The sequence below is a fragment of the Lycorma delicatula genome, chromosome 9, assembly GCF_047948215.1.
Source record: "Lycorma delicatula isolate Av1 chromosome 9, ASM4794821v1, whole genome shotgun sequence".
In the NCBI taxonomy this organism is placed as follows: Eukaryota; Metazoa; Arthropoda; class Insecta; order Hemiptera; family Fulgoridae; genus Lycorma; species Lycorma delicatula.
The window spans coordinates 23,891,481-23,906,250 of record NC_134463.1 but is presented as its reverse complement, the minus strand read 5'-3'; the positions used below and the strand labels follow the sequence as shown (position 1 = coordinate 23,906,250).

The 14,770-nt window shown below is 25.8% G+C and overlaps 1 long non-coding RNA gene across 2 annotated transcripts; it reads right to left on the bottom strand.

Annotated features, from left to right (window-relative positions):
• Positions 1-546: 546 nt before the first annotated feature.
• LOC142329849 (uncharacterized) lies at positions 547-13,736 on the bottom strand. 2 transcript variants are annotated; one of them, XR_012757602.1, is made up of 3 exons: positions 11,299-12,337; positions 7,480-7,600; positions 547-5,200 (listed from the first exon to the last, which is right to left on the bottom strand). It is a non-coding gene; the product is annotated as an uncharacterized LOC142329849 (long non-coding RNA). The 2 variants fall into 2 exon arrangements; XR_012757601.1 differs by lacking the exon at positions 547-5,200 and adding an exon at positions 13,177-13,736 and having other exon boundaries at positions 7,198-7,600; positions 11,299-11,539.
• Positions 13,737-14,770: the final 1,034 nt, after the last annotated feature.

Genomic DNA, 14,770 nt, shown 5'->3' with positions numbered 1-14,770 from the left:
ACTCAGCCATGATTGAGAACAAAGTCAAACCTGCATTGAAGAGGAAATGTCCGGGCAAAGGAAAGGCGTGCTTCTTCCAGACAATGCTTGATCTCATAAGGCACAACTGATGCTGGAAACTATTGGTAAAGTGGGTTGGGAGCTCCTATCTCATCCTCCTTACAGCCCTGACCTTACCCCTTCAGATTTTTATGTGTTTGGTCTGATAAAAGAAGCTAGCATGGTATCAAGTTCAACGACATGAAAGAGATAAAGAAAAAAGTACAAAACTGGCTTCAAGATTAAGGTAATTCTTTGCTGAGAAGGATAAGACTAATAAAAAGATGGGACAAGTTCAGAGAAGCTGGTGGGGATTATGTGGAAAAGTAGACAAAAAATTGTATTTATTTAATAAACCATTTTTGTTGCACAGCTATTTTGTCTGTTTAATTGTTGAATTACCCTCATAATATGACTAATCTTATAATTCTTTGATTATCTCACACTTACGGACTGAAAATTAAATAAAAAAAACAATCCACAGACAAATGTATTTAAAATATTTTATTCAAGAAAGCATTTTAAAATAAATTGCAAAATATTTTGTTAAGCAAATAATCAATTTTATATTTTTAACTACAAACACTGAATTAAAAATAAAACTTACATGAATTGATCCTTAAAAGAAAAGAAATTATTATAAATATATTTAAACATTTTTAATATTTGTACAGATAATAATAAAATGTAAACTTGCTGTCAGCAATACATTTATAACATTTAATAACACAAGTAATAATATTTTTATTGAAAATAATATTAACTAATTAAATAATATTATATATATAAAATAAAAATATTTGATTATAAGTGACAATAATAGTATAACCATATTAATGTAATAATAACAACAATAGTAATAAAAATAAAATATATGTGTTACAAAATAATGCCATTTAATGACAAAGTAAGAATATCTCCTAAATAATTTCAGTCAATAAAAGGAATGACTGTAGTTAAATGCATGTTATTTTTTTAATGAACTACTTTATATGTAATAATTAGATACTATATATAAAATAAATACAAGTATGTGCGGATTAGTTTCCATGTATTTCTATAAATGTATACTTTTTTTATTTAAAAGAAAACTTATGAAAAAAAGAAATCAATAAGCATTCATTAGATATATATATATATATATATATCATAATTATTTGGCACAAATATGTAATAAATTAAGTAGAATAGGAAAATAATGTTTGTTTTGTAATAAAGAAGGTAAAACAAAAGAATAATATAAACATCAAGATAAATTAACAAGAATCATCAATGTTCTTTTTTCTTTAATAGTTTTATTTTGATTTTAATGCTATTTTTTAAGAATCCTGGGCTTAAGTAGGATTTTTATGTTTTTATAACATTCCTGAAACAAAGTAACTAGTTTATAGCAGAACTGTTGTTTTTAACATGGCTAAGGCCACTGACTTTCTGGTAAGTCATAAAACTTATAACTAAACTGGGCATTTTATAATAAAACAACCACTCTGAAAAAATTGTCTTCTTTACTGTAATATTTTCTTACTATCATTACCACTTTCTGTTACAATCATTTTCACTTTCATTATCATTGTCACTAAAAAGTTTAAAGACAATAAAAAAAATGGTAATATTATGTAAGTTTACACATACTGACTTTTCAAAAATATTGAATTAGAAGTTCCGCATTTCTCTGTTTTTTCTTTCATTAAAAGAATAAACTGTTAAAATATTTTTTTTTAAATATGAAAAAACTGCTGGTATACTTATTTGTTCCAGCCTTTAAAGATAAAATTGTTACTGTTTCATATTAATTTCTTAAAATGGAAACACATAAACATGGTCATTTAAGGATTTGTAAATTCACCTGTAAATTATTTTTTTGAATATATAAAATAACAGTGGAAAGATTTTTAGTGTTCAGAGTTGTATAATTATATACTCTGATCTGTGCCAAAAACTAAAATTAGTTCTAATTAATTATCTATATAATTATTTAGAACATTCATTATTTAAATATAAATATTAAAATAAAATAAATAAAAAATAGTTAGTTACTTTCACATACATGTACTGCACACAAATAAGCTATTCAAATGTTTTACAATAACGTTCAAATTAGAATTATACTGACAGTTCTCATGAACAGGACCAGTGTTACTACAGAATCAAGTCTACAAACTTAGTACTTTAAAACATTACTAATTACAATACGGAATTACAAACTTAATATAATTTTTCTTCAGAGATAAAACAAATTATTAACATGAAATAAAACATAAGCAACAACTAACTTAACTAACCAATAATAAAATCTAATGCATAATCAAAAACACTACAGTAAGATATGATTTCATATAATAAATAACTGACTCTAGCAACATGTTAAAACTTGGCAACAGTGTGCATTGCTCTGCAGTAACTTTGTAAACCGTTCAAATGTTATGTTTGTAATTAATTTCAGAAAAATTGCCAGTTGCATGATTAGCCGAACAATATTATTCTAATTTTAATACTACTATAAAAACAAAATTAAGCCAAATAATTAATTTATATTACAAAACAACAAAAATGAAATTACAATTTATTGTCATTTTCGTAATATAATATAAATAATTTTTGTTTCTAAAAAAATAACCTGACTGAATTCTACCTAAAAAATAACAATAAAGTCTTACATTTATCATTATTTAATCGTTTTAATTTTTAAAATACATTTCTTGAACTACAGCTTTTTTTACATATATTTGCTTAAATTTCCCAACCTGTAACTAAGATACTTCAATTATACCATTAACCTCTCCCACCAAAAACAAGAAGATAAATTTTCATTGTGCTGAACATTTACATGTTGTATGTAAATGCATTGAACATTGTTCAGCATATCAGTATTTGCTGAACAATTCACATTGAATCTTTATATAACATGTGTATGCCTGTAACAGTACACCTGAATATGAAACCTTCTTCATTATTCTTCACAGTAGCCATTAATGAAACGTAAAAATAGGGTACTTGTATTTGAGAATAGTGTTGAGAAGAATTTTTCAAGTGGAGAGTGGAATGGAGGGTGAGGATGAATAGGGAGTTCGATGAAATGAAATTGTGAGGGTGGTGCAGATTAATTAGCCAAGATGAATGAGTCATGTGTTCAGAGCAGAGAAGGACAGCATAATTTTCACGGTTATGAGGCACAGAGAAGAGGGGTGACATAGAAGAGGAAGTGCTAGATGGAGATAGTATTAGGAGGGATTTTGGTGAGGACTGGAAGGAGATGGCAAAAGACAGGGAGGTAGGCTTTTCACAGATCATGGATCGGCAAGATCTATCAAGACCAGGATAAAATGTACTTACTCATCATAATGCAGTAGTAATCCAAGTAGTGCTTGAATAACAGAAAGTTCCAAAAATATAATTAAATATGTTATTCAAGCAGGAAGTATGATATATTGTAACTATGTATTGAAAAATTAAAAACATTTGTAGAGCTTAACTTAAATATACAGAATCTACAGAATGCCTGTGGAGCAGCAATAAGGACTTGGAAAAATAGGAGGCAATGATATAAAAAATTTTGTTAGATATTAATTTTTTTATAATAAATATGCATTAAAAAAAAACATAAAGGTATAGCGAGATATATTATGTTTATTATCTCGATTATCAAAATAACAAGTCAGCAAAGATATACCTCTGTGGTATTAATTTTTTGTTATATTTTATTTATGTCAAATTTTTTGATTAAAAGTTGACATAAAAACTTTTACATCAAACTGATAAAGCAGAGATTCTGTTAAAGTATTTAAGATAATGGATAAAATGAAAAGTTAAAAAAAAGAAAATAAATTTTTAATAATTATTAAATAATAATAATAATAATATTAATGATAATTTATTATTTTAATTATTTTGAATTTTAGTAGAATATAATTAATTATTCTGCTGCTAAGATGTAATTTGCTAACCTAGATGTTAAGAAAGCTGCTGTGTTCAGATATTTGAGAGTAATGTTTCTGCAAGATGAGGAATGCATAGAAGTTGATAAAAAAGATGGTGTGAAAAGCAAGGCCAAAAAACTTATGGAAAGGACCTACTGCAATCAAGATGTTAAACAGCTGCTTTGTGTGAAGGTAGAAAGGATGAGATGTGGTGTTGAAATGGTCTTTGGGGCATTGTTGAAGGATAGTAAATGAAATGTGAATACGAGAGTTAAAATGAAAACTTGAAATTGTTCTGGTGTATGTAAGAAAAGATATATTCAGTAATAATGGAGGTTGTAGAAGGGATAGACTAAAATAACACTGAGAAGCAAGATACTCAGCAACTGGAATGCGGAGGGCTGAACTCCGCAACTCCAGATGTGTTCCCTCCATGCAGAGGAATGAACAACTCGCACATTGCTGAGGGTAAAAGTAAGTAAACTATACTGAGGTATGAGGCATTTTAAGTGATTATTTTCTTTGCTGATTCTATTTCAATAGAGATATGAAAAAATATTATGTTAAATAAATGTAAACTTTTCTTTTTTCATTTAAACCTTGGTTTCTTTATTTATAAAAGTTGTAACCCTTTAGCCAGAATGGTTTTTTCTAATTACCTATTCAATTTTATGTTAACTTCCAAAATCCTTTTAATAAAATTGGCAGTACATTTTTATATTTAGTACCTCGAAAATTGTCATACACTAAATTTAAGTGATCATCTATTGGAGACAGGCATATAAAATAAATAATAAACATATAAAATTTATATAATTTCATGCAACAAAATTGCATTTATTCATTAACAACTTCAACATGTTACCGAAACAAATAATTAGTAAAGATTCGTGAGAAATATAAAAAAACTGTAATAACACAGAGTCAAATAGTTATCCTTTTTTTACAGGCATAAAAACAGTGCAGCAATAATCTGTTTTAACTAATAACAATACTAATAGATCAGGGCTCGTATCGCTTGCCTGACCATCCAGTGGTGCTCCATCCTCTGGATCCCCAACATGAAATTATCCTAATGGTTGTGAGAATACTAAACATTTTACTTCATTATTCTTCTGTCCCCAAGGAAACAAAAATATAATGATTAATTTAATTTTTCTTTAACGTATAGTTTTAATATCATAACCCCCAAAGGGGCTAAGGGCCTTGATCTAGTTTAAAACATTCTGTAATGTAAATGTATCCTGAAAATTTGAAAGCAATCGGTCAGTAGGTTCTAGTGTGATACTGTTGCAAACAAACAGACAAACTTTTACATTTATATACAAGATTATTAAATTTATTAACACTATATATATAACATTTCTAAACATCACAACAATACTTTTACAACCTTGTTAACATTACAATATTTTCTCAATATTGTTATTATTCATTAAATTTCACAATATAATTTTCAATTATTAACATTTTTACAAGTTTGGAATAACAATAAAAAAAAAATTATTGATGGTATTTTTTATGACTGATATAATATTTATTGTATTTTTATGTTCAAAATATAATTAAAAATTTATTTTAAATCCTTTCAAAATAATAATGAAAATAAAGTAAAAACTCAGAAATTATATTTCACTAATGAATAATAGGTTTTCATAAAAAAAAAAATAAACATTTATATTAATCAATGGTTGTAAACAGTTTTGAATATTCAACTATTAGTATTTAAAACTGGTTTTAAACATATTACCTACAACATTTAAGCTAATTGTTGAGCTATTCTACTTTAATCTCAAAGTAAAATTAATTTTAAATAAATTTAGTATCTCAGTGGTTATACATGTTCAGCTATTTTATTTTTCATTAACTAAAGAAATAAAAATTTTAAAAAATATCAGTTTTTATAAAAATATAAAAGTTTTTAAGTTTGCACCTATTTTATTTCACAGTCTACCAGTATGGCCGACTGCTGCAATTAATTACAAGTAGAACATTGCAACTTTCTGTTATAAAACTTAACATCAAATATATATCCTATTGAAAGAATTATGAAAATCTCTGGTTAGGATGGTAATTCAAGAGAAAAATAATAAATATAATTGTCTATTAAAGGTAATGATTATGAGTTCAATTTAAACTTAATTAATTAGTAATGGTTTATTTACCTATATAAATTTAATTTGAAAACTTTATGAAGGATCATCATAGATGATTTTATAACAGTTCCTCAAGGAATAGTAAATATGAGACTACACAAGACCAACTAGCCAAATGAGGCTACTTGTAAAATTATATATCTAAAAAATAGAAACATTGAAATTTCAGCACCTAAATTTTCTCGAGTGGTTCCTGTTCTAAAAAACTAATTGTACTGTTGTAAATAAAATTGTGTAAAAAAAGTCCAGCACAGAAACAGATCTCTCATTCTTCTGTGAGGAGAGGCTATAGATTCTATTTGGAATATGTATCTGTAGGTAGATTCTATCATCCCGGGCAATGATAACCTGGGTGTTTTTTCGCCCTCCCCAAAAAAAAAATAAAAAAATAACACCTTCTAACCTGAAAAATGTGTAGGCTATTATTAACGAATACATTTAGTGAAAAAATAATAAACCCAGTTACATAATAATGTATAAAAAATTAATACTGTTACTGCAAAATTATATTAAAATTTCTGATAAAGGAAACAAACCTTCCAGAAGATTCTAATCTTTCAGTCTGCAGATTGAATGTGGTACAAACAATTCAATGCAATAATCATGCAGTACACTTAGTAATAAAAACATATGCTGGTTTGAAAGGAATAATTAGAAGAAATATTGTAAAACCTTATACAAATACAGCACCAGAGATAAACTTAATTTCTAATCTCAAAAATTTAAGAATAAACCAATAATTTTCTAGATACTAATTATTTTTTCCTTTTATATAAGGCCTATGTATATAAATCGATACTGAAATTCTTATCATTCTCCTATAGCTAAAAAAAATTACAGAACCATATCATTAATTAAGGCAACAGAATAAACTTCTTTTTTATTACCGTTTCAGAACAACATAAAAATTTTAGACATACATAATTTTAAAATTAAAATCATATTTAATGTATACTTTTCCATTATATTGTAAACAATAACTGAACATGTATTTTTTAAATAATTTATAAAGTATGAAAGGAGAATGTAAAAAAAAATTCATAAAGCAAAAGAAAATGTATTTTCAGAAAAAAGAACAGCAGAAATTTTTTTCAGTTAATTCTGTATTACTTATAGTTCAATTAATTACACTTTTAATGAAATTAGGCCCTGTTTAGTAAACATAATACATATCTTTAATCACCTTAAAAAATTTTTAATACATCTAACATTTTAAAAAAGAATATACGAGTATCAACACATTTATTTATTAACAATTATTATGTTCCGTAACAGTAATAATAATAATTTAAATACACAATTAATAATAACTACTATTTTTACTCATTAATAAACTAATTAACTCTTTTAACTGGATTAAAACTTACATTCATCAAATAAATCAGCTTAACCATCACATACTAAATTCATAAATAACATAATTAAACATAAAAGAAATTGATTGGTAGTTCATAATGCCAGCAGCAGGAAGACGTTATCAAACATCCCCTAAAACAACAAAAAGGAAAAGAAAAATTAAACGCGCAACTAAGTGGAATAAAGGTTTTTTAAATATAATGAACATATAACATAACAAATATGAAATGATCATCAAATAAAGTTTTTTAATGAATTAAAAAACCCACAGCTATACATATTTATATATATCTATATACATATTTTTGTGCGACAGTTACAAACTGCAGAATTTTATCATAATAAATAGTGTGTTTATCAATGTTATTGATAATTTCGCATTATGAATGATGAAAAACGTAAGAAATAGTTTTTATGATGAACAATGAAATTAAATATAATTTTTTTTTTAAATAATCAGAATTATCAAAAACAGTTTTTGTTCAGTTGCCACAGGTTCCAAATTTAATAAATCTTTTCTCAATCAAAGATTTCTTGCTTGAGATAAGTTTATTGTTTTACTGAAGAATGTGAAATGGCAAAAATCTAGAAAGAAAACACTCACTAATAATACTGGAGGTCTGCCACATCTTGTAAGTTCAGTTGGATAATTCTATAAGCCACAATTTTAGGGACAGGGCACAGATTTCTTAAAAAAAAGCTATTGTTTTTTTTTTAAGAAAAACCAATAGCTTCCTTCATTATTCTTTAATACTTTGAGGGAAAGCAATTGTGAAGCATACACCTGAATAGATTAAAGCAAAATTACTTAACAGTAATTTGCTGTTCTCTTCATGGTTAAACATACCTAAATCTTCCAAGGAATTATGAACGAGGCAGACATGCATTCACCCTGGAAGCAACCATTTAGCACTTCTTTAAGGAAAGGGATGGAGCTTCTTGAATACTTCACTCCTTACTTAATACTCACCCTTAATCCTTATTTTGATTTCTTCCTTCCTGATGTCAGTATTTTTTTTTTTTTTTGACTTGATGCTCACTGGCTCCGTACTAGGAATGCAAGGACCTTTAAGGGTCCAACAAGTTTTTTGATCTAGTGGCACTAGCAAAATGCCCAAACCGGGGTTGAAATGCTTAAAGAGTATTGGCAGACCTCCTAATTCCTCATTACTATTAATGTAATTATTTATTATTATATCATATGTATGTTTATAAAACATATATATGCCACAATAATAAAAAAAATATTCTATTATAGTAATAAAGATGTCTTCCAAATAAAAAGATTAGTCTATGTCTAGTGCCGATGTAAAATGTTTATATTCTTACAGGCATAGAAAATTAGTCTGAAGAGTAATGAAAATTATATTATAGCCAAACAGATTGTGACAAAAGGAAAAGTTTGTTTTTGAGAAGTTACAAATTTAAAAAAAAGGAAAAAAGTTTTATACCATATTAAACCAGCTCCTTTCTGCATTGTTGTTGGGAGTTTCAATTTTCTTTCTTTAAAGTAAACATTAAGAACAATGGAAAACTATGCATAAAACATATACTTACTGTCTTCACTAGAGACAACAGCTGAACACTGTACTCTGGTTTTAAATGTATTTATTTAATGTTCACAGTCCTTCACTGTATTTTTTCTACATGTTTATGTAAATTTCCATATTTATGGTGGTTTTTTTTAATAAAGATTATCAATTTTTATTATTGTGAGAGTGAGTCACAATGAATTGCTGTTTATTAATATGGTTTATTTTGCAGCACTCAATAGTGTTTTGTGTAATCTTGAAACAAAGTCCACAACAATTAGTTTGTAGAGTAAACTAAACATTCCTAAAAACACTGTCCATGATGTTGATGTTTTTTGCAAGCAATTGAAACTTCATGCTTATAAACTGCAGCTACTTTATAAAATTAAATTTAACGATAAGTCACAAAGAGTTCAACCATGTTCGACTTCATTTCTGCTGATAAAAACTACCTACAGGATATTTCATTTTCTGATGAGACAACATTTCATGATCATAGAGTTATTAATCGCCATAACTGTTGAATATGGAGCTCAGAAAATCCACACAAATCAGTGGAATTCACCGAAAACTGTCCAAAAATGAATGTCTGGTGTGGTATCATGCATAATCAAATTTTTGGGTCTTTTTTTCTGTGAGCAGACTATTACGGGCAAAGTGTACTCAGACATGTTAGAGAAATTTGTGAATCTGCAGATTGAAAATATGGAGGGCCTAATTTTTCAACAGGATAGAATCTTTCCAAATAATGCACAAGTTGTGAGGGCTGCGTTCAACAACAGGTACCCAAAAGATCAATAGGCAGAGAAGCTCACATCACATGGCCACCATGAAGTCCTGATTTAATGCCAATGGATTTCTTCTTTTGGGGTTACATAAAACACATCATATACCAAGAAAAAGTCCAGTTACTTGATCTCACCTGCACCAAAGAATAACAGCAACTGTGAAAGCAATATGGAATGAGGTGGATTATTGGTATGACATTTGGAGGGCTGTGAACAGTGCTAATTTTGAAATTTTGAGTAACACTGAGGTAAGAAAAATCTTTACACATTTTGTACTTTCATGTAATACAACGTATTCATTTGTAATTCTAAATGTAATAAAGTAAATTTAATTTAAAATTGCCGAGTTCTTTCTTGGACACCTAATATACACATATATATATATATATATTTATTTGTTGAAATTAATCTTTTTAAGATCATATTATTTCTTTGTACTGTTGCATTATATTCTCCTAATATAAACCAACTACTACAGGCTATTGTGATCACATTTCTTACCTTAATTTTATCATATTACTTTTACAGGATCCCGCACCCTCAGCCATGATTAAATTCATTTTATTAAATTGCACGTTAAAATAAAAATATAAAAATAAGCAATATACGGTGTCAAACATTAAGTGCATGGCTTTATTTTAATGACACAGTATATTGTTAATTTTTAATATTTTTATTTTAATGTGCAATTTAAGAATAATTAATTCAATCATGGCTCAGGATATGGGATTCCAGTGAAAGTATTAGTTAAGAAATGTCTTATCTCAATAGTCTGTACTAGGTGATTTATATTAGTAGAATTTAAAATGTTCATTTTACCAACCATTTTTCTCCCCTGCATTGAATTATTATAATTTAATCAATAATAAAATTATAAAATAAAAACTAGCAACTAGTGCATTAAAAGGTAAGAGATGCTTACCAAATGTAGCACTTTCAAAGTCAATACTTCATCGTCAGCAGTTAAAATTATAAATTACACATAAAAATATCCACCTGTAGTTCTTTGTCATTTACTATTAAAATCTCTATCCCATACCATGTGGCATGACATTGAGCGATATTTCTTATTGAAATATTATGATACTTTGATGTCAGTTCTATCAGTTTATATATCATTATAATTATTATTTGCAATTTTAAATGTTTCATTTTTTCGCACATATAATTGTTTATTTCTATGTAATTTATTAATGAAATCATTGCTATAACCATTTATATTTGCAATTTGCTTGTTTATATTCTTCAATAATTATATTGAAAAATAATTATACATATACATATATATATATTGAATGATATATATCTTGATTAAACAGTGGTTTAGTATATATATTGAATGATATATATCTTGATTAAACAGTGGTTTAGTAACATTTTCTTGCCAATATTAACTTGGTGGTGGTATCAGTTTTCCACTTTAGTTTTTATATTTAACATAAATAAAACACTATTTTTTTTTAATATTATTAAAAACTAATTTCAATATTAGCATAACAATTAAACTTACCTTTAAAATATTATGATCCATATCACAAAAATCTAATATTCTTTTATCTATATTATCTTGAATATGAGATCAACAATTCTTTCAAATATATTACATATTAAATTATTGTAGTTCACTTCGATATATAAATCTTCAGTAAATTTTCATGTGTAGTACAGCATTTTCTTGTAATCACTCTATATAACTTATACAAATATATCTATATATTAATAAATAACATGACTTAGGCCATTTTTAACAGCTACAAAACAAAAAATGACAAAGAAACCACAAAAAATCTTCAGCAATCCATTAACAGTAATAGTGACAAAGAGTATTAATATTACATTTATATTATATACACATATTACATTAAAAAAATTAACTACAATATATCTTTCACGTTAATATAATTTTATAATACATACATATAAATTAATATATTTATATACAATCATGTATATTAACACTAAATGATCTCTTATTGTGAATATGCATAATACATAACAAATGGCAACACACAGGGGGAATAAATTCTCATTTCACTAATTAATCGTTGTGCACATGAAGCACAAAGCAAACTGAAATTATTATACATACAAAATTTTATTAAATAAATTTAATTAATCTGTAAGAAAACAATGGAAGTAACAAGTACTACCAGTAATCATCCTATTGCCTACACAATCTGAAAACTGCATAATTAACCTGATCTAATATGAAAAGTGTTAATAAACAAAATTAAGTGTTAAGTGTAAGTGAAAATAATTGTGCATCATAATTTATAATATAATGTTATGAAATAAATAAAAATTATTACTGAACTTATCGCAAATATTACATATAAATCATTTTTTAAATATAAAAAAAAATCCTTATTTCACCAAAACTCATTACTAAATTTCAGCTGAACAATAGAGGAAAATCAAATTAACTTATCAAAATAAAACAACATATTTTTGAAAATGTGAAAACTTATTAGTTTTAACCTTATCACAACATACACTACAGTATGCTATGAAATATTATTCCATAATATTATATGATTGCACATTTAAATATTGAGGAAAATATAAAACTTGGAGAGAAATTTTACATGATCATAACATTTCAAAATTGAGATAAGAAACTCTACCTAATATAGGAATAGAAGAAAACTGTTTAATATAATAACAAATGAAAGCGTTTTAATATAAAACTTATTTGGGTATGTAATGAGCAACAATGAATTTTTTACAAAATAAGAAAAATTCAAATTGGTAATAAGAAAGCAGTAGAGTATTATATGTAGTACTCATAAAATGAGTAATCTGTAAAAATCAGAACAGATCAAACAGACATAATCTGAACTAATGGATTTTTTAAAACTTATATTTACTCTAATAAAATTAATCACTTTGTAACAGTGACTTCGTTAAATTTATAACAAAAAATTAAAAAAAAAAATCATGCTATAATAATTAAAAAATTAAACATACTACATGTACAGTAACATATTATTAGTTATAAATGAAAATAAACAACATTCATATTAAAGTATCACAAAACTACGTATAACAAAAAAATGCATGTGACAAGTCATACATTATGGTTACCGTGATTATAAAACAAGATTGCAAAACTTTCCTGGCTGCATTTAATCTCATACCTTTTTCCAGTTTTCCTAAGAAGTGTATTGCATCAATGACTGATATACACAAATCTCCATACCAAAGTTGATGATAATACATTTACTTGTCCCAGCAATATTAAGTGCCAACATACTGATGCATAAGAAATCTACTCTAGTTTTATTTTATTATCAATTTTTTTTTAATTTTGGACTAAGGGGATCTCAAGATATTGAAAAATACAAAAAAAAATCATGTAATGAAAATTTTGATCTGTTACAATACTTACCCTAATATTTGTTACAACACCCACAAAAACTGTACACAATTAAAAAAGAAAAACTAAGAATAGATTTATAAATCCGACAATTGCACAGAGAAAAATTGGTTTGATTGAAAATATAGGATATTAAGATACTATGTGCAATTTACAATTCTTTTACAAGTGTTCCTGCTAATTACTTTGTTCCCAGACATAAATATTTTATTTACTGAAAAAGATAAATAAAAATTAAAAAAAAATAATATGATAAATACAAACAATAATCAGCAAAATAAGAAACCACAAAAAATTAGATCTGTACTCTGGTAGAATTGTTGAAAGGCAAGTATAAACAAATAAAATAATACATATATTTTTAATTACCTGATATTAATACCAGTATGCAGATTGTATAGGCAAAATTGATGATTATGGCATATCTGGGCACTGCTATTAACTTACCATATAATATAAAAAAAATAAATTTATTATACTGATTTTAAAAAGACAAAATATACAACACAATCAAAGCATTGTTACAATTATTGTTATGAATAAACTAATCATACACACATATACAGCCGTACTCATTTATTCCTTAGTTAAATATATTATACTTCACACTATTATAATAATAATAATACATTAAAGTACTGTAGATAAAAAATTGTTTCAATCGACATCTGAAGCACATTTCTTCTTTTATAATTAAATATAGAATATGAAAAAAGTGTAAAAGCTTAAAGCTTTATATATATTTATTTGTAATAATAATATTACTATTAATAAAGAGAAACAAATATTGAACTTAATATAACTTTTAATAATAAACTTATTTAAATGTAACTGTTATTATACTATTAACAATTACATTTAAACTAAATTAAAATAAAAAATAATAAAATTTATTACATGAATTAATACACACAATTAAAAAAAAACAGTTCACATCCATACTGAAGAAAAATAATTATATATACAAACATAAAATGTGAACAAACATTCTATATTATAGTAAATGACAACTTTCCAACTTCTTAATTAACAGATGAAGTATCTAAATACATTTAACTTGTAACATTATAAACTGTTACATATAATAGTGAAAACATCCATGCAATAGGTACTGGCAATATCTATGCACATGAGTGAATGTATAGATTTAAAGCCCCTTGAATAGTAAGTTAAAAAAAAGAACCCTTGCCAACACACACAGTAAAATTGCACCTGTTAATTTTAATTTAATTTCTGAAACCAGTTTCTAAATTTGACTTAGGCTTTGGCATTTTTATCCTTAATTTTTTTCTACTTGAAACTTTTCAGTTATTGCAAAAATGTTATTACTTTCAATTGTATTTGGAAGAACACTTGAATTAGAATAACAGAACAAAACTTATTGATTCTCAAATACAAAGATATGTGGTAAATGACCAATAACTGATAACTTAATAAATAATGGTATAAAAAAAAAATAGTATATTAAAAAAATCAATATTCTAATCTTTATCACATACCATGGTGGTTGTCATAAACGTCACAGTAATTTTAGATTTTTCATCATAATTACAATTAATCATCAATTGCTTGCCAGAATAAAATGTATACGAATTAAATTAAACAG